The 23,237-nt window shown below is 33.4% G+C and overlaps 1 protein-coding gene across 4 annotated transcripts in view; it reads left to right on the forward strand.

Moving 5' to 3' along the window:
• LOC139688346 (phospholipase DDHD1-like) overlaps nt 1-11,029 on the forward strand; it is a 36,124-nt gene extending 25,095 nt beyond the window's left edge. For 3 of the 4 annotated variants that reach the window (XM_071585858.1, XM_071585864.1, XM_071585865.1), the window contains one exon: nt 316-3,531. The gene's annotated coding sequence lies outside the window, so the exon portion shown is untranslated. Of the gene's footprint in view, nt 1-315; nt 3,532-8,102 lie in introns of those variants that run through there. The other variant, XM_071585859.1, reaches the window with a different exon arrangement.
• Nucleotides 11,030-23,237: the final 12,208 nt, after the last annotated feature.

Consider the following 23,237-nt stretch of genomic DNA (forward strand, 5'->3'; position numbering starts at 1 on the left):
CAACGGTGCTGTACAATAATGATTTTGCAACATTTACATTTTAAGTAAGCTGAGACAAGTTGCTAATTTAATTGTAAATCTCAGCTGTGAAACTGTCTGATAAGGCATGAAGGTAAAGGAGTCACAAATATGCATGTACATGGATTGTACTTAATATATCAATGCTTCTGCCAAATAATTTTAACTGATTTTTTTATAGTGAGGTCACTGCAGTGCCTTAACAATTAAAAGTGTTATGTGACTTCAGAAGTACAGAGTGTTGGATTGTAACTATCAGAATGGTAACATTTTTAATTCTTTGATTCTTATTTCTAGCTTACTTTAACTTCTGCATCGATGGAGTGCAGCAAGTCAGTTTTTCTAAGGGAAATGGGCAAATTATATAATTTTAAAAATAAGTTGTCGTGTTAATGAAATTGTTGCATTGTTATCTTTTATAAAAGGTGGCACTAATTTTTATTTAGAGTTACTTAAATTTTCTAGAGAATTAGATGTTTTCAGCACAGTGGTGTGGTAGTTTTCTTACAGTAAGTGCTTTACATAATGGTGTGATACACAGTTGTCCATGTTGCATTGCCATTTTTGGAAGACTTTGAAATATCCCTCCATTTGCTGACAATACAAAATGATTGCCTGCCTTCGTACATGATAAATACTGGGTTGTGAGCAGTTATCACTTTCTAACTTGTATCCAACGTAAATATAATCTTAAATCATTCAATATAAGGTTTGTTTCAATGAAAACAGGCTAAACATGTTTTAAATGGAATAAGTTAAAAATCACTTCTACCTTATATCCTGCTGGTCATAGATGTATTGAAAATCTATTTACAGTACCTAGACATAATTCTACCGAAGATGAAACTACATAATACCTGTATTTAAACAAAGAATATTTCTTTCCTCTTTCAAACTTTCTCTATTTCAACCCTTCATAAATGCTAACTGGCATACATATACTCTCTATTGTGTTACATTAACATATTAAAATGTATACAGTTGAAGATAAGCTATTCCTTTTATAAGAAAAAAGTATGTACCGTTGACTGCCATAAATGGCTCCTGGATTATTCAGAGTTTATGAAAATCTTGATTTTTGCATAAATTATAGAGACAGGTAATACATATTGCTAACTATATCAATTTAATATCTACAGTGAAATGCCTGTATGATGTTTCTCGAGATGGATAAATATCATTATGTGATGTGATTATAATTCCGTAGTGTTTGAAATCAATGCCAATGATAACATGGTCATGAAAACCAACTCTTATGGAGATAACACTGCAATGGTATTACACTTTAAAAACTATGCTAAATGCAAAAAGTTATAATTTTTTGGGACTCCCTTGTGAATAATATGAGTCATATTGTATTTTTATACTAAAACTTAGAATAATTTAAGACTTTATGTTCTTTTTCAATTTCACATATTGATGATTTTGCTTGTCTTGGCTGCAAAGCATGTTTATTAGAATGTTAAGGTGTACAAAATTTTGTATGCTGTCATTATCTTTCTGTACTGCTTTTCTTAAGTGGAAAATGTAACATTTGACCTTTTGTTCAACACACTGTGATTTAATTCTTAATACAAGTGGGGGTCTTTAAAAAAATCTCTTAATCCTAATTTAACTTATTTGTAAGGGTTTCATTGTCAGTATTTAATTGCTTCGCACATTATGATTATATATGCATGTTTAGTCTTAATTTAACTTCAATACTCGACAATAATAATGGAACCATGTTAACAAATCTGTTTGAAGTTTCTTACTTAACACATACTTAATGAGGATAGAAGAAACCTTTTCAAGCTATCATCGATGCCAATACAGAGAATTATTATAGATGGTATATGGACAAATTTTTCAGCATCTGCATAATTATTGAACATTGCTATCATCCCTATTTTAAGATTTTTTACTAACTGTGCGCACTGAAGTAGGACCTGTTATGCTTTGTAATTTTACCAGAATTCAGTATTGTTATCCACCAATGTCTTTATCAGCATTCTATTTCAAAGTTTAACTGGGAATTTTTGCAGAAATATTCATGAATAAAAATCTCAATATAATTATTACTTCAGTGTCAACTAAATTTGTTATGGTTCACATCAATAAATGCATTCAGATTTTTTTTCTAGATTAGATTTTTTATGAAATTAGTCAAACATACCAGAAAGAAACATTCTTTTTTTGATTACATTTTCAAATTATTTTTCATTGAAAAAAAAATTTTTTTTCATAAATAATCATGTAAAATATGTGCACATTTCATCATAAAAATTATCAAAATATTTAGGTAAATCATGGTGATCACTTATGTGTATCTATTATACAAAAATTTCATTTTGGAGTGTCTAGCTTATCACTACCTCTCCAAATCTCAAGTACCTAAATATGCCTCTTAGTGCCATTTAAAATATGCTCTAATTCTTCTGCTTGATTTTTTTCCCATCAGTAATCCTATCAAAGTCCATCAATATTTAAATCTCTTAAGTAGTGGATCATTGCCTTATCCATTTTATTGAAACATCTCTGCCTTGCCTTACAAAACATGACAAAGGCTTTCAACGATTATTCTATGGTTGGCTAACAAGTGATTTCAAAAGTTTACTTCATATCTCCCTAATTGAATAATGATCTCTAGTAAGATACAATTTGAAAATATATTCCTCTTATATTTTCAAGTCACTAGGATTTTAGGTCACTTTCTTCATTATTCGTGGTCAGTTACTTCCATCTTATGCAAAGACATAATAGATTGGAAATTTTTTTAGGTTACTTGAGAATTCCTTTGGTTACAAGTAGTTCTTGACAGATATCTGGTAAAAGAAGAAACCTGCAGTGTAACATAAAGTTAAATTCATTATTAAATATTTTTCTTTCATCAGTTATTTTAAAGTTCGATTAAACATTGATTATGATAAAAATATTAATATCTGGCAAGGTTTAAGTAATACATGATATATGCTTGCTTACACATTATTTTGCTTGTTAAAATATCAATGAGATAACTCTGTATGTATTGCTTTAATGATAATGGTGTATTAAATGCCTATGCTAAATTCAACTGCATTATAGCTCCTCTTAATCAAATTTCTAACCAAAATCCACATGATGCTTTCTATGGTTAAGTCTCTCTCTATGTTTTCTTTTTGAAACATGTGTTTTTAATTTTTGGACAACACTAATACAAAATTGCTTCAATGAGCTTAGCATGATATGTATGAATTTGGCAGAGGGAAATTTATTGGATTCAGCACTTGCTTCAACAGCGTGTGCTGGATTAGCTTCTGTTTTGTTGCTAAACTTTCTTTTACAGTTGAAAATACATTTTTGAAAAATTGCTTGCCATTATTTATGGCTGTGGATGTAAAACACCAAAGATAACGGACTCATTGAATTGAAAATGGTGATTTGTAATGTATGTAATAAATGAGCCATTGCTGACTTTTTCAGCAAAATTTAATATTTTTCTGTTGCCACTTTTGTATGTTGTCCAGTTATTGGATTTATGCATGTAAAATTAATTAAAGCATTATTTTCAAAAAATTTGTTTTGATTTTATTTCCAAAAATATACTATTTCTTTGAGATACCTGTTCCACATAAAATTGTGCATTTATGTTACCTCCTTCATTCATTCATGTTGAAATCTAATTTTACTTTTAATCCTTTAGTTTAACATAATGGTTCCTTGTTTAAGAATATTATGGCATTCATGAAGACCATCATTTGAAGATTTAATCATTATTCAAGGATAAGAAATTCCATTAAAGACCTAATTCACTCCCAGATGACTAAGAATTGACAATTTTGCTACAGCATGATAATTAGTGTCTGATTTCTGCAATTGTAGTAACATTTTAAAGAAAAACTGCTTAAGCATATATGTTAACCCCAACGATGTAAACATACTACATATATAATTGACAATTTCTTTAAATAATTTAAAAATATTTTATTGATTTTAATAAGGTATTAAAAGAAATTCTTTATATTAACATTTATATAAAGCACTTATTTGTTTTAAATAATTTTATTTTTCTTAAATTTGTAGCAAGATGTACGATATATGTACTTAACTGACATGTTAGATTTGAGTATTTAGTTCATGATCGCTATAGGCTTACATCAGTATTAAAGGAACAACTTAAGGCCATATTTTTAATTTAGTTCTCCATTATTACTTTTCAATTAATTTTCTTTGATTTATATCTAATGGAATAATGTGGTTGCTCTTGAGATATTCCTTGAAAAAAGTCATGCCTTTTTCCTTACCTTGGCGATAACCATCGAGAAATTACTCCACCTTAGTGAGTCATCTGTATTAAATGAACTCTTTGAAAATTACTTGCTGTTCACGATGTAGAGATCATCTTTCTAATTTATTTACTGCAAACAATTATTTCTCCCTCTTAGGAGAATATATTTCTGCAATATGAGAAATTTGTTATCAAAATAATTCAGTTTCTTTTGAGCAAATATGGATTTTACTTAAAGATGCAGTTCTTTCTTTTTTTTCAGTTTCATCAGCCCATCCACAGCAAGCTTAAAATTTAGTCAGTTCAATGTAGTTACTTCCTCAATACAAAATAGGGGGAAAATGATAGGCTATAATTCATTTGAAAGCCTTATGATTGTCCAAAACTTTGATTGAATGCTACATAATAGTCATATTATACATAGACCAAAAGTTTATCCTTAAGTAATGCTCAGGTGAAGTCTGTGATTACCATTGGATTATTGATAGTGTGTAGATTAATGTAGTGTTGAATATACGGTATATTTTATTTGCCTTTTCATTCTGATTAGATATGAAACTTATACACTATAATTATTGTCATATATTCCATTGTTTCTCTTGAATGACCACATGGGGGCATGCTCAATATATATAAACTGCATGAAGAAGCCAATTTTGTAAGTATTTAAGTTTACGGCCAACACAGACAATGAAACAATTATAATGCATGAGCGGTGTGGTAATGGATATGCATGAATCAGATAAACATACATCAAAGTTTGCAATCTCTACATGCTCATTTATGAAAGCCAGAATTTTACTAGGGTGCAGTTATTCACTGTCTTCTTTGCATTTTTTAAACAGAAAAGGTTAATGCAAACAATAACTTTAATTTTTGAGTTTAATTTGTGCTGCCTAATCATTTTCATTTCCTGAATTGACTTCTATTTTGAAGCAGGTTGCATTAGAAGCAGGCAGGTTAATTTGTGATGCGACATGGGCAGAAATGTACCTCATTAGCAGATCAGGCTTTCACTTGGAAAACTGCCTTTTATTTATGAAATCCATATCATATTTAGAGAACTGAGTGGTCATTTGTCTCATTGATAAGGTGATGGAGACATGCCATGCAAATACTCTGCAGCTGTCCCCAAAAGAAGGTAGAAACCGTACAAGAAGTATTCTTTTTGGAATTGAGGTGATAAAACTGTCTTAATTTTATTTAATATTCTTCCGCATTCCTGGTTTCATTGTCAGTTAACTCTTGTCTTCTTTGTGACCTTAACACTCGGAGTACAGACCTGTCCCAAAGGACCCAGATTTTTTAAATTGATTTCTAGGAGCAATATTTTCCACCCAAGTAAGAAATGAATAAATATTGAATAATGATAATAATTTATATAAAAATATTGTGTTCAATGATTTATATATTCTATATACAAAATACTTAATTCTAAATTGAAACAGAAATTGAAATATTTCTTTTCAAGAATAATATTTGAATAAAACAAAAATGTATTTTTAAATAAAAATCAGTTTAAGTTAACTTTAATTTAGCATTATAAGCGAGAGAGATCATACTGACAGGTCTTCTAAAAGCATTGTTTTCGTCCCACAAATTTTGAAAGTCTTCACTGGATTCTCAAAATCATACTATTAATTACAAAACTTTCACTTCAACACTGTAAATATCAGTCCAAGCCTTTTGTTGATCTGTTTGTGGTTAGTTAGAAAAATTTACTCATGCTTTTATATTGGTGCTGGTATTTTTCAAAGTTATGCTAGCATTTAAAATAAATAATACAAAATTTCCAAATGTATTTTAGCATCTTTGTTGTAGTCAATTACTCTACTAATATTATGAACTAAATTTTTTGGTCTAGTTCTTGCGAGTTGTGGGGCTACATCCCTCCAAAGCCTTCCTTCTACTTCTTCATCACAGCCTACTGTCACAGCTACATCCCTTTCATACACAGAGATCACATCTAAGTCTTAATTCGTCCTCCATGTCACCCACTTCAATGTGAAATTATCTGGTCCTAAATCTCTTACATCACTATTGCTTCCAAAAGCTGCTTCTTTCATTTCAGAATAACTAGGGCCAGAAACGGTCGAAATTTATATTCAAGTAAGGTTTGGGAGGAAAACAGCAATGTGAATGTGATAGACAAGGATACAACTGAAAATCGAGGCATCTAGATATCGAGATCAAAGGCAATGCATTTTAGTGGCAAGCTGACTTTGTCTATAACTTGAACTCTCCCGTCATAATAGCGGTAAAAGTTACAAGACGTAGAGAATGGAGCCGGGTCCCCGAAGACCCTTAGTGCTATAGTCTGGTGATTCCTTATAACTTAAATTAAGGTGTACATTTTTTATAGATTTTTACCTTCAAATATGATTATCTAGGAATAGGTGAAGTAACAATTGCAGCAAAAAATATTGAAATTTTATTTTCAAAGTGTATTTCTTGGGTTCCCGGAGACCCAAGGTCCGTACTCCTAGTGTTAAATGAAAGAATGCATGTGAAGGGAATTAAACGGATATATTGAAATATTAATTTTCTTCACTAAAGCTGTTTCAAAGCAATTTTATTTGTATTTTTTCATATTCATGTATGTACTTTCAGATGAAGTACATGGCGGATTAATTATAAAAATGTAGGGGTGAAGATTTTACCTGAAGTTTATATTGCCTGGAGTTGAATGAGTGATCTGCCCATGTCTTTTCCCACTACTTTTTCAAAGTTGGCATTTTTTAGAATTCTTTTTATTGCATAATAAATATGATTTTTTCCAAATTTGGACCATTTATTGGGAATTCATGGTAGGTTATTTACCTCTGAACCTCAAATTATGATTCATCAAAAGGTAAAGCAAGAGGCATCCAGTTTGAATCAATGGCCTTCCTCTATATATACAAACATATATTCAGTGTAAATGTAACTTTGACTGTAAAGAATAGACAAAATGAAAACTGAGCGGAAGAAAAACATTCTCGTATAGTGCACTTGAAAGTGGATAATTCGATAATCATCTTAAAGTTGAGGCCTTTTTGAATCCTATTTTGGTGGTCTACCACTGTGTCTACCAGATAAATTTTAATGTTTTTTAAAATAAAGATTTATCATCTCATAGTTATTTACTTTTTATAAACCACAGTTAAAAGTTATTGCAAAATATATGTTTAGAATTATCCGATTCGTACATTTCTAATTACTATTGCATTTCTACTTGTTTGATTAAATATTGCATCAAATTGAGCTTAGTCTTTGTCATCACTTCATTAATTTGGTATATAGAACATTTATTTATAATTCTTTCTTTTTCTTTCTTGCATTTTGCATGATATCTTCACCATGTATTCACTGTTTATGTATATTTCAGTTGGATAATAAATTATATCATCAAAGTTTTAATTTTATCTACCTATTTGTATACAAGAATCACAATGTTCAGATAAGTACTTATTCATAAATAATTAAGTAAATTATTTATATCACTAGAAATGCTTTAAAGGTAAAATGGAACCAGTATTTTTTGACATTAGCACTTTAATTTTTGATAATTGAATTGAGAAAAAATAAAATTTTATCATTGCATTAAGCCCTTTTCTACCCTAGAAAGCCTCTAATATAAAGGAGTTGGGTGATTGAATAGTAGTTGTTGGAGGAGATGCTAGTAAAGCTAATCTAACTATTAAAGTTAATTAAAGAGTTCTCAAATGTGTGAAGAATGTACATTTTCTATGAGCTTAAAGAGAGTTGCTGTTATGTAATTTTCTTTGGGAAGAAGAGTTACTTGTTAATGTAAACCTATTATTTTAATTCATCTATGTCATCTCTTAAACTTCTCCAGAGAGTGACCGCGGAGCATCATCAGTTGCCTACAAATGACTGTGACACCCTAAATAGTTCATCCAGATCAAACAGTCAAATTGTTTTCGGTCATCATGGAAACATATACTAAATGCATGTAGGTACTTTTGAAGGTAATTATATTCATTACTTTTACCATCGGGTGTAGATAAAAATGTGATGGACTTAATTTGTGAACAATTTATGGCTGTGAGTACCTGCACCAATGTTCACTGAATGTGAATTGATATCATTTAGGAAAAATGTGCCTTTTAAGAAATGAGGCACCTTTTAGTGTGAAGTTGAAGATAAGCCTGATATCTAGGGGAAGGGTTCATTGTGCGAAGTTATTGTATAATCCTTTATAAATGTGAATTGGTATAATGCATTTTTTCAGTTTGTAAATGATGGATTTGGTTTTGCTGCATGCTAATGGTACATTTCGAATGCATTCATGTAGCTAGCTGACTTTTGGATGTAGGGGACGTAGACAACCCTGCTTTCTAAGCCTCAGGAATATAAAATATCTGATGGAAAACCATAGAAATTCGGTTTTGTGTTTAATGTTCTCTTGGGTACCACTTCAAGATTGGTTCATTGAAGAAGCTGTGTGAATTCTCTGAGCAATCAATTTAAATTCAGCATTTAGCATTCATATGTTATAGTTATGAGACTAGGATATTAATGAAAACAACTAATAATGTTTTATCTGTGACAATATGCTGTAAATTGTTCAAGGTTCTACGAAACAATGTATATTTCAATGAACCTTATTATGTGCCATCTTGTTATATAAGAAAATGCCTTTGTTTTGAAATCATTAACAATCAAAGGCAGTTTAACCCATCCTGAATCATCTTTCATATCATGTAACAAGTTCATTGACAGTTAACTGCCGCAAAACAAAACTAAGCCATTATATTTCAAACTATTTGAGAAATGCTAGTTGCTTGACTACTTTGGTGTATTTTCTTGAAATATAAAAAAAATAAAGTGCTTGATATCATTGATGCGATAAAGTAAATACTAACATTAAAGTAATTAAAATACATTTGCCCAGAAATACTATGGTCATTATTATAAAGATAAAAATGATTTAAAGGATTTCATTTTTTGTTTGTAAATTGAAAATATTGTCTTGAAAGAGTATCCTTTGAAACCAATGAAAACTTACATGTGTACTAAACCATGAGATTTGTGTGTTTTAGGAATTTATCATAATAGTGTCATCTAGGATTGATTTGTAATCATATTCAATGAAAAAGTTTTCCCTATATTTTTATAAATGTTTTAAGTGAAAAAAAGGAGAAGAGTGATGAATGGATAGGGCCTGAAGTTGGGACTTCGCTTCCATATTGTAACCTGAAAGAAGTATATCAATGACCTCTGATAATAAATTTAAAAATGAAATAATGGCATTTTTTCCTAACCCCTGTTCATCTAAATGGGAGTGTGTTATGTGCCCTTGTTAGTTAGGTTTTGTATATCTTTTACTTGTGATAACATGTTGTGAAGTAGTCTAGTTCAGATTAGTCTTCTGATATTCCAAATGTTGCTCCAGTCCAAAATTTTATATATGTTACCACTTCATTTAAAAACACTATTAACTGTTGGCAATCTACAGGCTGCAAGCTGGGTATGGCCTGAAAAGAGCCTCAGTTATACCTTCCCTGTGTTGGAATATAACCCCCATAGATTTTCTCTTGTAAATTTTCAAATATAAATTATGTTCTTAGATATAATGTGATATTTTATAAACTTCTTTTCTTTCTGCTCAATTGATGGAAGGCATTACACTGCATCATAGAGTTGAGCATGGTCCCTTAACCTATCAAATAAATATTCAACCCTCCAATATGGTCCAGTCCACAACAAATACAAATGTAGTTTATTCCTGTTCTAAATAATCCATTATTTGGTTGGTAAACTACGATGTAAGTATACATTAATTATTCCAGCAACTAAATTTTACATTATCAAGATCACTAGCATAAAATTTTGATTACCCAAGTGAAACCCTTCTAAATTTCTTTTTAAAAATATTATACGTGAATGAATAGACATATGGAGAACATAGCCATTATTTAATAAATTCATCCAATGAAAAAGAATAATGTTCTTAATAGCATTCATCTGTATTTGATCCAAAATGTTGAATTTATGGCTGCTTATCTCCTTTTTCTAAGGTCTTCAAGGTTTTTTCAAGTTGAAATTTTCCAGTTTAACTGCAAATTAAACAAGCAAAATATTCTTAGGTTTGCAACTTTTCCTCTAAAAACAATGGTGGAGTTAGGCTTTGTATATTAAATGTTCCACCCTGTAACAAAACCTTCAACTAGTAGGAAACTCTTACTTCATATTTTAAGCTGGTTTTGCTATATTTTTCTATCCAAAAATGTGTGAAAAAGATTCTCTCATTCACAAATTAGTGAACAATCTTTTTATTTTTCTTTAGTGTATATGTATATAAATGATAATTTTTTTAAAAATCTACATAGCTTATTGGGCTGCCTTCAGAAAAAAGTAAGATTATAATTACAGCATATCACCATTATTTTGAAGACCCAATACTGTTTATTGGAAAGTATCTTATAATTCTACTTTAAAAAGTTTCTCATTTTTTGTAGTATTGCCAATGTATCAATTCTTGATATGCAGGTGTAGTATGACCTTTTTTGTGCATGTAATTGGTTATGAATGAATGAATATGAAGGGTAATGTTTTTTTAATGATCATTCTGCCAGTCTTCAATTACCCTAATATTATTGGCTTTAATTAAAAATCAATTAAGGCTCATGTGTAATCAATAGTGATAAACATATCAGAAATATGTCATTTTTAACAAGAGGTTCGATTAATCAAATCTAATAACTCCACTATTCTTCATTCTGATGTCATTTTATATTAATTTCATGTCAAATATTGTCAAACAGTTACATCAAATTGTTAATAGTAACTTCTATTGTATTGTAATTGCATGGTTGTTACTATCACAAATGAAAGTAATTATTGTATAAATTATGTTGAATATTACTCATGTACCTACACTGTCTCTTTATCTTTTGAAACAATGAAAATACATGCATAAACCTTAAGTGGTGATTATTTTTATGAGTTGCTCTTCTTGACCCATCCAACTCCAATGTTATGTAAATGTACATTTATGTAAAAATTTCAGCACTATACCCAATAAGTTGCTCAGAGAAATGTTGAGATTTATATTGCTTGTTCAGGCATGTTTACTAGACCATTGCTTTGTTACTCTCTTGTTTCATGTCATCCCAATCAAATTTTAGTTTCTTTTGTTTGATTCAAATTTATTATTGAAAATTATTTTGGGAAATATTATTTAGCCTCCTGAATACATTCAGGATAAATTGTTTAATATTTCAAATGAATTTGGAAATATATTAAATCATCATTGATTCAAGGATTTTAAATCCTTTTCATTATCTATTAAGGAAAATGAATCCAGTATTGGATTTGTCAGAGCTGCAGCCAATGTGTGGATCAATTGCTGATTAGTCCTAATTTTTTTAGAAACAACTCACTTTTACTTCAAAAGCATTAATAACAGAGATGAAAACTCATGCAATTTTCTGTTTAATAAGTAAGTGGAAAATTGCAAGAGTTATCATCTCTGTTATTATGGAATGGTTCCACCACATCACAACCAAATCTGTAATTTATATTCCAAGAAAATTGTTTTCTTTTGCATTGATGTTGCATAATTATGACATCAAGGCCCAGTTTTACCAACAATAATATCAAGATTGAGTTCCTTGGTTGACAATTTTGTCTATTCCTTCAGCTAAAGCATTAGCAACCTGTAGAAATCTTGCCAAGTTGATGTGCCAACTAGCATCCATTATACTAGTAAGTAATGAATAGAGTTTGAACACCACGCCTTAGTTTTAGTGGTAACTAACTAATATCAATAAAGTGATAATCAATCTACTATGACAATTGGCCAAAGTTTCTTTTATTATTTTTAATTAGAATTTCTTCTGGGAAGATGGAAAATTGTTCAAAAGGAATCAATGGTCCACATGCCAATTATATTGGATGTGACTGATTGATATTATGAACCCATAATCTGAATCCTCTTTGATTTAAAAAATCCTGCTGTACATTATAATTGCGAGCATGACGTTTACTCATTTTTGGTATATCCTACAGGGTCGCACCCAAAAGTGGTAGAACTGATTTTTTTACAAGAATTTTATTGACGATATACTTGCATCGACTTAATAATGTTCATAGTATGCTCCTTGAGCTGCTACACACTTAGTATAACTTAGCTCCCATTCCCCGTACGCCCGCTGGAAATTTTCTTTGGGGATGCCGCTGATGAACCTCGTCGAAGCCTCTTGAACGGCCTTTATCGAGTCAAAACGTCGTCCCCTGAGCTGTCTTTTCATCAGGGGGAAGAAGAAGAAGTCCGGTGGTGCCAGATCGGGAGAATAGGGCGGGTGCGGCAACGTGGCAACGCCGTATTTGGCCAGGAGCTGTCTGACGACAAGCGCACCATGGCACGGCGCGTTGTCATGATGAAGCACCCAGCAGTTTGCGATGGCTGGACTCTTTTCACGCGTTCTCGGAGGCGGGTGAGCACCTGCACACAGTCTCCCCTGGTGGGACAAACTCCTTGTGAACCACTCCATGACGGTCGAAAAACACAATCAACATCGTTTTGATTTGCTCATGCGAGCCTTTTTTGGACGTGGGGACGCGGAAGTGTGCCATTCCGCGGATTGTCTTTTCGTTTCAGGGTCATATTGAAAAACCCATGTTTCATCACCAGTTATCACATTGTCCAAACAATTTTCATCTCGGTGCAAATTGGCCAACACTTCTTCGGAAATGCACACACGCGTTGCCTGTTGGTCGACACACAGAATTTTCGGCACCATCTTGGCGCACACCTTGCGCATGGCCAAATCCTGTGAAATAATGCTTTGGACGTTGGATGCAGACAGACCCAACTGGTGTGCAATTTCTTTACTGGTTAAGCGTCGGTCTGTGTTCAGCAGTGTCCTTACTCTGTCCACATTCGTGTCGGTTCTTGCCGTCGACGGCCGTCCGGAGCGATGGTTGTCTTCAACAAGCTCCGTACCCTCTTTAAACAACTTGTGCCACTAAAATACTGTGGAACGGCTTAAGGCAGTGTCCCCATGAGCCTGTTTGATCATATCAAGGGTCTCAGTTGCCGTCTTCCCGAGTTTCGCACAAAACTTCACGGAATAATGTTGCTCTAAATTCAGATTCATTTTGTTTTTCGACGCGGACAAAAAACTTGCTTTACTAAAAACGGTTTCCTCACTCAACGACACCCCGCAGGCGACTGAGGTTGGTGTTGGTCTGTTGCTAAGGGCCCCCTCCACCTTACCCTGCCAGGCAGACCCCCCTCCACCGCTCCGTTCGCGCCAGAGAAAATCAGTCTTACCACTTTTGGGTGCGACCCTGTATAATATGTACATCTAATGTATTGGTTAATTAGTAGGGGATGATGAAGTGGTCATTGTCTTCCCGCCCTGAGGGACCAGGTTTGAATCCCAGATGTGGTCGATTTTTGTTAGTGGTTTTTCAATCCCTTCTTGGGGTGAATTGTGGAGAGCACTATAAGTGGAGTATGCCATCCATTTGGTGGGATATTAAACTGTGTCAGTCCTTGGCACCATTTGAGTAGGCTAATGCCCACATCAGGTTTCTCTCTTCCCTTCCCCCATTCCCTTATCATCCTACCCCTACTAAATCACCCAGCTACCGCTAATTGTGAAAATTACCTTAGAAATCGGTATCCTCCCCTAATAACTACTACAACCTGATTAATAAGTTTTATACTTAGGTATGATCTTACATTAGTAGCATGTCCAGCAGTAGTATTTGATGGTGTCAATCCCCCAAATCATGCAAGCTAACACAAAATTAACAAGTGAAAGAAATCACTATCATTTTATGGTAATGGCACAAAGTTTGAATTTTTAGGAAATGATCATGGAAGTAACTTTACTTCTTATGGGTTTAACATGCTTCATATACTGCATATTTGATCAATTTTCTTGTGGACTTATTTTTTCTATATAATTCATATTTCCAATGCTAACAGAGATATCCCATTTCCATTATGCTGAGGAGTGGCAATTAAACATGGGAATAATATATTGCCTGGTCAAAACAGTAATATGAAAGAAGCTGTCATAGATTGTCTTTTGATGTTCTCTTTTGACTTAAATTGTAAGCAGTTCATCTTGCAGTAGTAAGTGTCAGTGGGATAGCTCTCATCATGAATTCTTTAACGTATGGTCAAAAATGAAGTGCCAGTATGCATGAAATTATTTTTTGACTCTGCCATTATATGCCAATCAGCCCCTGTGGAGTTATATCATGATATTGATGTGATGTGAAGAATTGAAGCTGAAGTCGAGAAATGTTATTTAGATTCAGATGTGGTATTGCAAAGATTTGATGAAAAGCTAAGAAATTACAAGAATCTTTAAGGTAAGTTTTTTGCTTGAGTAAAGATTCATATGGTATAATTTCTATAAAGCATGATACATTCTCTGTACTGCAATATGATTATTGGCTGAAGACCTTTCATACTTATGAGTTCATCAATTCACACTTACCTATATATAAATCAAAGATAGCTGTCCTGCCATGGTAATTCTCCAGAATTGCCTGTTAAGTAGATAGCCTCCAAAAATTTCAGTTTACTAAATGCTCTTGCACCTTGCGTAATTAGCTCAACTGTTTTTAATATTTTAGGCTGGCTGCTCGTATATAAAAATCATAAAAATTTGATAAGTCCGCAGATTTTTGTGATTTTGGATTTTTGTATGATTACATTTTATACATATATGTGTTTATTTGCCAGCAAATTATCTGTAATTTCATTGCTCTAACAGAGTATGCTAACCTGTCATGTATCCCAATCCTAATTTAATACCCTAAATTCTTGTACAATTAAAAGTTTTTACTATTCCATAAGCATATGTGTTTGAGTAACCTTTTGGGAGTGTTCAAAGACAGGCTGCCATTAACGAAATTCAGAAGTTTTACTGGGCATGTATACAAAATTTAGAATTGCTCATAAGATATGAGCGATAAATAAAGGTTGCTCTTATTGCAGTTTTTTTTAGCAATAAACGTTAATTTTTTTCAGTTAATTTTACTTATTAACAAAACTTTATTCAGACATCATTTTTGGTCAAATGTATACATTTATTCTAAACCATTTTTGCCATAATTATTAAAACTTAATTATTTACATAGAATTTTTTTAGCATTTCAAATCCACCCTGATTGTTGCATTCCTCTCGGTTTTCTTTAATTGAACCTCAGTTACTCATCCACACCAGCTCAAATTCATGCATTTAAGCTTATATACCTTTAGCTGAAAGAAAAATATATCAATTAAATATCCATGTCCTATGGGTTTCATTTTTGTGTTGACTTTTGAGTAGGGTTGCGATGTGTCCCCCAATTCCCGAGTAGAAATTACCATCTATGATAAGTTTTGAAAATTTAGATGATTGTTCTCAAATTGTTGACTTGATGTCATATTAAAATATTTTTTTAAATGCTCATTTTGCTAATGATGTGTTTTCAAAATAGTGACGGTAATTGTTTCAGGGAAACTAGAAATGACCTGTAGGTTACCTGAAGTGCATAATTTGTCTTAGCTGATATTTTTTTCAATGTTTTATTTAAAGTTGTATAGTGTCTCTAACATTGCTTTTTGACTTTTTAGTGTACAAAAATCTATTTTAAAATGGCAAGTTATCTGTAGGCCAGTAATGGCACCCTATATGAATCTCGGAACCATTTTTTTTTTAGGATCTCCCGCCTCCAATTCAACAGAAAAGAAAATGACAACCTTACGTTTCTCGTAGTTAAGAGAAACCCATGTAGCCATGTAAGAATATTATATTTTAGATATTTTCATCTGTAGTAAATTACCTTTTTTATTTATAGGAAATAATATCGTGCTTGTTTCATTTTGTGGACTAATTCTGAAAGATGTTGCAGAATTTTTCTGGATTTACTATGGATTGCATTTTATGTTGGTGTCATTTTTGCAATATACTACTATGGTGGAACAGTAAAAAAAGAGGCAAAGAATATTGGCTCTTGATAGAGTGTTGAAGGTTTTTTTCTTTTAGCAGTTAACTGAAAACCTTGCCAATTCAAGGTCATGGAGAAAAATTCCCGGGTTAACAGTATTTACAGCAATATTTTCTGAGAGATAGTTTTTCGATACTTATATGTAATGGGAAAATTTAAAGGGTGTATTTCGAAGCCATACTAGAATTTATTATATCCCTGTGTCTTTAATGTCCACTTAAAAGTTATTTTCATTAACCTGAATTTCATAGATTTTCGTATGAATGAGCTTGCATCAAAGACTTAATTCTGAATGAATAAATGATTTTTATGATAAAGGACTCTCAATCAATTATTAGAAATCATAGAAACAATATTTTCATTCCCGGCATTAAAGGGTAATTGAAAGTATTTTTTAACCTCTAGTTCAATTTGTATACATTTTTGTTTTTCTGGGTGTACCCTGCTGAAGCATATCATTCATTCAGTCACAAAAACAAACAGTCACTATAGAGCTCTTTTATCATGGTTTTACTTAAATATTTCTCTTATATTTCGTCTCTGAGGATGCTGAAAGGGTTGGAGTGGGTGGGTGGGAAATGCAATTTTTTTTCAAAATGGAAATGTGTTAAGAAGATGGAATCCTTGGGTTGAAAAGGTGTTTAAGATCCAAATGATGTAGAAAAATCAAGAATACCTTAGGTACCAGTGGGATGGGTGACTACTCAGCCATAGTTAATATTTTAGTCATGCAAATCAAGTGAACTGTATGCATATTCTGGCAGGCTCAGTAGTTAACAAATTTATCTTTGCAGTTCGCATTCATTTCACAATTTTCCCCATTTGTTTAAATTTCACTTATTTCCGCTACTTGAACCTTATAACAATCATTTTCACTTGATGTTGTGAGGTATATAGATAATTCCTTCTCACCTGCTGTAGATTCATTTGCCATATCTGCTCAGGCATATTAAATATTATCTGATTAATAGCTGTATTTTTTTAATCATGAAGTTTTATTTTTCTTGTATTTCCAGCTCTTATTTCATTACTGTCGATCTATGTATTTAGACTGATTCATAGACGTTTTCACACATTTTGTTTTTATCTGCATCTATTTCTATTTTTTTTTGGTGTACATAAGATGGTGAAATGATAATAATTTTCTATTGGCTCCATTATATTCATCATTTACAAAAATTGAAAATTACGTTGGTAATTTTCTATAAATTTACTGTGATCTCAATATAATAAGAATCTTCTGTTTTGAATTGTTTGGAAATATTTTACTCTGAAAACAAATTCATATGTCAGTAGCTTTGCAACTTTGATAGAGTGTGTTGTTTTTGTATAATGCAGGAATATGGCCATTGAATTAAGATATAGATGTTTAGTTGCAAGAAGTGGGGCAGTGAACTTGGTATATAATGGATTACTAATTAGGTAGGTACCATCTTTGACATGGGAAATTAGGTTTTTCAATTTGAATTTATTCGAGAAAGAATTTACTGTGTTGCTTTCTGCGCAGAAACTTGCTCATTTAAGGAGTGTGATAGACATAGATTGGAGACGAGATGTGTATTCGGAGAATGATGGAAATATTTAAATGGACGCAAAGGAAAACTATCTAAGAGGTACAAGCTTATCTGTTGAAGGAAGAGAGAGAATATTTGGGAAAAATTCAAAGTAAGCAGGAAAGGTGAATGCAGAGTCTTTTTATTGGAAATGGAATGCTGAACATCAGCAGATAATTTTCGGTGGTATCCCTACTTTAAGTGCTTTGTTACTTGATCCCTACTTTAAGTGCTATGTTTACTTTAAGTGATCCCTACTTTAAGTGCTTTGTGGATGGCACTTTGAGTGATTACGCCTTCCGTCGGATGGGACGTAAAGCTTTGAATCCCTTGGCGCCTTTCGTTAAGAGTATGCGAATGCCGAACGTTTCTCTCCACCCTTCATCCTTTCCTGAACATCCCAGCGGAGAAGGGAAAGGTTTGGCATGCTGAATGAAGTGAAGGTCAGTGGAATGTGTGCGGCATTGAAAAATGGTTTATTTTAGTATGGTGTCAGGTTGTCTTGGGCAAGGCTAAATAATGTAGAAATGCTACTTTGGTGTCTATCCAAAACTACTCGCATATTAAACTTTAGACTATCAAATAGTAATAATTAAAGTTGTGGGATATATTACAGCAAATTACTGAATAGCTTCTATTAGTTTATCGTCCTTGTTGGCATATGTTTCTGTCAGATCTCCAAAATACGTGTGTATGGCTCAAAGTTATTATCTATTTCTCTTTTCAATTTACTTTCCCAATTCCTGAATAAGTTTAAAGTTTATAAATGATAATATTGGAAACTTATCTTAGTTTTAGAAAATTGCTCTCATTTAACCTGATAGTATACTTCAAATTTAAGTTGCAATAATGTACATATCTTTAACTGCTTCGAGTTATTATGGCTCGCGGGCTTTAAGATCCGTGATCACAAACTTTGCTGATGAGGAAAATTTCGTGTCACGGACAGTAATAGCGATAACACGCAAACAATAACCGTTCTCGCGCCCCAGTTTTGCTCCCACAGTCTATACAGTCTTTCCCTTAGTGTACAGCCTAAACAAAAGTCCTAGTTTAGCCTGCGCCCATAGGTACCCCCCATGGATTGTGGTGGCCTCTCTGCTACCTGCGGGCCAGGTCTACAATATTGAGGTTGTTTGGTTTTCATTTCATCGAATGTGCCCCGGAGGAGATTTTCCTCTTGCGTGCAGTTGGTCCATTGACGTAAGAGCACGTACTCAAATTGCCATTTTCCTCTACCAGCTTCCCCTAACGGGCAAGGAGGTGGCTTAGGTCATTCATCCCCAGCTTCTTGCCGTTAGGAATACCCTGAGGGTTTTCGATTGAGCTCTGGAGCCGTCCGTAATTGACCACCGCCAGTTTTTTGGAAAACGGAATAGTTTCATCTTCACTGGCGAGGAAACTCAACGACTTTCCAATTATTCTTACGAATCGGGTTGCAATGCAAAAAGAAAAACGAATAAAAGAGATTTTGTACCCTACATGATAATTGTAAATGCAATGCGAGTTTGAATGAAGCCATTACAAATGATTGTAGGATTACAATGAATTGATTCATTGGAGATTCCGGGTTCTGTCCCAGTTTGTTCTGCCCAAACCATTTTGAATTCTTCCCACTACGAAATCAGCAGTAGACTGCGTATGCGTATTAATCAGAGGCATTCTCTAACGGGTCTGTTGTGGTCCCTTAAGTTAAAGTAATTAAGTACGACTTAATTTCCGTCGTCTCGTGATAAAACCTTATCCACCATCTATCCACTTATCCACCACTATCAACTTAAAACGACTTGCCTGACGATAATCGGTCCTCAAGCTATTCCGATTTTCGTTGGTGAAACAAAATTGACGATCAAATCAAGAAATTATCTGCGATAAACCTGGTTTTCGCTGGTAAAACCGAACCTTAAAGATTCACGGGCCTATTGTTGTTCACTTCTTAAATGCGAAGTTCCTTTCTGCATATAGCTCCGACGCGACGTGTTAAATAATAGCCCCCTCCACAACAACGCGTGTTAACACCAATAATATTTCTTTAAAAGTACTACACTACTCATACTAAATTATCCCAGCACATCCTCCAATTTTAGGTAACCTCCATGACGTACGATTACCCTCAGTGTACCTGAAACCTACGCTTCGCTATACTAATTTCAAGTTATATTTATGCCAGATGTGCGTTACTGACGCTCAAACTCAATTTATTATACTCTAAACAATATCTAGAAGCTGTTACCATATTGCCATTTGTTCCAAGAAAACATCCCACGATATGAAAAGAAATATATGCATTTATCTCAGTGGGGGGCTTGAATTTTGAATTTATTTATTATTTTAATAATTTTCTCTTATTTACATTTTAAATCCTTATCTTTTCCCTGTCTTTTCATTCCGTGTCCTTCTAAGTATCACGCACGTGAGAGATTTATCGATGAGTGTGAAAGATGAGCGAAACTGAAGGTAAAAGCAATAAGTTAATTGAGGTAACCTTACAAGCCCTTTACACTTCATACAAATCAGTTTTTCACATTCCTGTTTGGGGACACGCGGGATATTCTTTAATTTACGAAGCCTTTATTCACGTAAACGCTTTTGTAAATAGACTCCGACAAAATCCTTGCTCGATGATTCTTATATTTTGAAAAACACATACGCGGATGAGGCTCCAAACCGTATTTTAAGATGACTTAAGGGTTGAAACGTATTCCGTGAGTGTGACTGTGTAAGTGAAGCAAGGAAACACCCGACTTCAAATTAATGGGCTTGACAGCTGTGCCGCCAAAGAGGAGAAAGATCACTCCACCTTACACCTACGAAATAGAAGCCTTTATTTTACTTTCTCCATATATTGCAGCATATGAGAGCTTATTGCTTGCAATGATTGCTTTCGGCATTTATTTGGGTATACATGTCTAGAGCCTCCATGAACACGTTTAGATCATTTCCCGATTTTAACTCTCTATGTAATATTATAGTTTTTTAGTGGACAGGTTAATTCCAACATTATTGGCATGAGCAGCACGAGGTTTTGTTTTTTTAGTTGTTTGTTTATTGTGAGTACATGACCTAATTAGAATTATGCCAGACCCACCGAATGTGACCGTTTCGGAATTTTTTTTCAAAGTGACAAATATAAAGATCTGTGAACCAGTTTCAATAAAAATTAGTTCTTAATTCTCAGATATATCCTAAAACTAATTTTAATAATTCCGATATTTTCCTTTTTATTACTAACCGAGAACTACTAATTTATTTTCCGCAGCGCGACGTTTTATTTGGCTCATTAAAACGTGAAAGAACTGAGTTATCAGTTTAGGATCTGAAGTTGGAGAAGTGAGAGGAATAAACACTTCCAGAGGGAGACTGGGTATTTTGACCACGCATTGTATACCAAGTATAAATAAATCGTACTATTTACGAAGCGTAAATAATTTTTTTACGCCAGTGTAAATTCTCCATCCCGTCGTACTTAACCGACTTCAACTATTTAATATTATTAATATTGATTTATCTGTATATTTGTATTTCAATACAACAATTTCAGAGTGTAAAAATCAGTCGCCTTGACTAAGGAATGATTTTTACACTCTGAAATTGTTGCATTGAAATGCACATTAGCGGATGACTCTGTTAAAAGTTACTGTTGCGGCATCTCCCGCAGTGTCTTTGGAATCTATATTTGTATATCTTGTATTCGATCTACTAGCCTTGTCTCTTCCCCCTCACATCTACTCCATCTAATATACCCTAGATTTTCTCCCCTATTCAATTATTACTTTTCGTTTGGTTCGGCTATTCTGGTTGCATGTCTAAGATGGCAGGTCGCTAAAGGGCTTCCGTCAACCCTTCGCTCGCTCGGTCCCCCGCCTTCCGTTCATCGGACTCGCTCAGGTAATTGTGCACCGATGTGAGCTTGAAAGCACAAGGCCAAATTTTAAAAAGTTATAATTAATCGTAAATCAATCACAAAATATCATCTCCAACCCACGCCTGGCTAAGATATGTGTACGAGCTTGTTTATAAATAATAGACATTGTAATTTTCCACATCGGTACGAAGATTTTGGGAGCTCCCTGATATTTCCCTCATTCTCTAATTTATTGTGATTGTCGCAATCCAGAAGTACCCTATTTTCCGTCACTGAGAAATTAGTTGTCGGCCTGAAAAACTATGCTCTTAATGATTGAGCGGAGTCCCCAACGATTTCCCTTAACTTGGATCGAACGCTGTGTGCTTACCTGATTGGCGGCATTAATTTTGAGTATTGTAGTACATGGGCAATCAATATTCTCCAGATCTAGCTGCGTAGCCATGGTATCCAGTTGTTGCAAGAATATCAACAGTTACATCTTTTCCCTCAAATTTCCAAGTAACTCAAATGAGTTATCAAATAATTATCAGCTGTTATTTTAATCTCACTTTTTCGTCATGGTATCACAGGGTTTCGCCTTGCTCGTACAAATGTCGGGGTGAATAAATATTCCTAAACGGTAAGCGTTCAGTTTTTGGAGTTTTATTAGGATCAATGAAAATCTGCTCCTTTATGCGTTTTATTGATCGGTGCAAATTATGTGGATGTACAGTTAACAAAACAGGGAATGAGTAGTATACTTAACAGAATTTGAGCTATATTAAGAAGAAAATGCATTTCAAAATTTCCCCAAGTAATTTCCCTCTACTTTTCGCCAATTTCTTCTCTCTTCACAGTCTCTCTAAGGACTTATTTACGAGGGTGGTCCCATAAGTACACGGCCTGACCTAAATAACGTTAGTTGTTTAAAAAATATCACTGTATTAGAAAGTATGCAATCTATAAAGCATATATTTCAAGTTTGAAGGCACCACGTCGTTTAGAATTTGTTTGGCAGCCATCGATAGTGAACGTTTTTAGTGAATTTGTGAAGATGGAGAAAATTGGTCATCGTTATGTGGTACCACACTTTTATTTGAAAGGCCTCAGCCCAATCAATATGAAGGCTGAACTGGATTCTACTCTGAGTGAGTCTGCTCTTTCGTATACAACAGTAAAAATATCGAGTTGCAGAGTGTACGAGCTGTCAAGACGAGCATCGTATCGGTCCACCAAATGAGATGACGACTCCAGAAACGGTGAAGGAAATCCACAAAGTGATACTGGATGATTGTCGACTAAAAGTTTGTGAGCTAGCAGACAAAGTAGGCATTTCAAAAAGTGTGGTACATCGCATATTAACTGGAAATTTGGACATGAAAAAGATGTGTGCAAGATGGGTGCTCACACTCGAGCAAAACCAGCGTTGTAAAGATGTTTCAATTGAGTGTTTAGCAAAGTTTCACAGCAACAAAGCAAATTTTTATGCCGTTTCATAACCGTGAATGAAACATGGGTCCGTTACTTCACACTTAAGACAAAAGAACAATGGAAACAATGGATTCAAAAGGGAGAAATAGATCCAAAGAAAGCGAAGACCGTCTCATCT

This window comes from Hetaerina americana, unplaced genomic scaffold, assembly GCF_022747635.1.
Source record: "Hetaerina americana unplaced genomic scaffold, ioHetAmer1.1.p SCAF_2, whole genome shotgun sequence".
Lineage (NCBI taxonomy): Eukaryota > Metazoa > Arthropoda > Insecta > Odonata > Calopterygidae > Hetaerina > Hetaerina americana.